This window comes from Sapajus apella, unplaced genomic scaffold (assembly GCF_009761245.1).
Source record: "Sapajus apella isolate SASKATOON/1434 unplaced genomic scaffold, GSC_monkey_1.0 scaffold147, whole genome shotgun sequence".
NCBI lineage: Eukaryota > Metazoa > Chordata > Mammalia > Primates > Cebidae > Sapajus > Sapajus apella.
The window spans coordinates 2,219,609-2,221,601 of NW_022437087.1; positions in this window are offsets into that span (position 1 = coordinate 2,219,609).

Consider the following 1,993-nt stretch of genomic DNA (forward strand, 5'->3'; position numbering starts at 1 on the left):
AGGAGAAGAGGGAGGGGGGAGGAGGAGAAGGGAGAGGGAGGAGGAGAGGGGGGGAGGAGGAAAGGGAGAGGGAGGAGGAGGGAGAGGAGGGGGAGGAGGAGAGGGTGGAGTGGAGTTGGGGGTCAGTCCTGGAGGCTTCAGAGGCTTCTATAGGGAGTGTGGTTTCTATCCTACTCTGCCTTAGCCTTGACCAAGCAGGCAGACAGCATTGGTATTCACTCCTTGCTTGGCGACACTTGAAAAGTTTATAAAAGCTTTAGGCTCTTAGGATAAAAGATGCTCTGGAGACAAGGCAGCGCATCTTCCTCAGTCATTTCCTCATTCTTTTCTCAGCTCTGATTCTGGGGTTTGATGTTTTCCCAAACCCAGCAAAGAAAGAAAAAGAAAAAAAAAAAAAAAACACCTCTACTCACTGTGCAGTTTGTAAGTAACTTAAAGGGAATGCATCCAGGTGGTTACTGCCCAGCAGGGTGCAGGGGATGAAGTGGGATGCCACCAACGCCTCAGAGGGCAAGGGCAGCTCTTTCACAGTGGCCAGGGTCCCTAGGGCAGCCTCGGGTGTCTGTCCAGCAGCAGAGGACACTCTCATGACACGCTGGAAACCCAGCCCAGGGCTTGCCAGGTCCCACGGGCGCCTTCCAGTCTGGGACACCTGTGCCAAACCTGAACAGGGAAGGTGCAGAAAGGCGTGTGTGCGCGCGCACGCACGTGTGTGCTAAAATATAATTTAACGATTAAGGGCTTCCTCTGCTGGACGTTCTCTGCAGGGGGGAGGAGAGGTGGAAGAAAGAAGCTGCTTTTGCCTCTTGGAGAATGTTTGCCCAATTGTTAAAGGTAGAACCGTTCTTTTCCCAAGGAAAGTTGCGTGGGAGTTTCTTCCTTACCGAAAACAAGGAAAAGCGTTAGTGAAAAGATGTAAGATCAACAGGCAATCAAAAATCCACCTTGCCAGTGTTAACGACACAAGCGAATTTTCCTTTTAGGATTCTGAACACAAAGCTATTTTAAAATAAAATTCTTCTAGGTCTTCCCTGCCTAAACCCACGTGGAGAACACTAATAAGCCAAGTACAAATTTCATTAATCTGGCCACAGCTGTAAGGAGCTGGTGCCAACCCACTGTTTTTCGCTGACCGAAGTATCCGGCTGGGTTTTTGCCCTCGTTCTGAAGTGACTGCTGCCCATCCCCCACACCCTGAGCGTTGTTTTACTAGAAATCTTCTAGCGCAGGGTAAATGGAAGAAGAGTGATGGAATACCAAGTGTCAGTCATCAGATTCCTGCTGCTTCTGTTTCGTGGCGCAGGGACGCTGGGGGGAAAATGAGTCTCCTATAAGCGCTTGGAGATCCTCCCTCACACCACCTCCTGCATTTCCGTAAGAATTTGGTACCAGAGTCTTCTAGTAACCCCCAGCTTCTATAATTGGACAATTGGCTCTGTACCACAGCAGGAATTCGTGTCTCTGAAGTTTCCAGGGAAGTTCTACAGCAGCAATAAAGTAGTACAGTTGATTGAATAAAATTAGCTTCTATGCTTGTAGGAAGCATTCCCAGCTCCGATTAGCTGTATGAAACGTATCCATGTTGGAGGTTTGTGAAAACATGAAGGCTCCTGGCTTCAGGGGAAAAACAGATTTACATCCCTCCCTGTCTCAGCAGGGAGCCTTCCATCAAAGGCAACCAACCAATCAACACATGCTTACCTGTCAGTACACTGGTCCTGGTTTGTAATTAGACATTTATTTGTGTGTGTGATCAATGCTAGTCACCTCACTGGATTCTAAACTCCCTGAGAGCTTTTCTGTCTTGATTACTCTGAACGCCAGTGCCCACGCAGTACGTGGCACGTAGGTCATATGCTGTTAAGTATCTGTGAAAAGAAGGAAAAATGGAGAAAAGGAAGAAAGGAAGGAACAGAGGGGAGAAAGGAAAAGGGAAAAAAGAAATAGAAATGCTCCAGGTGGAAGGATTTTTTTTTTACTATCATCTTTTCCA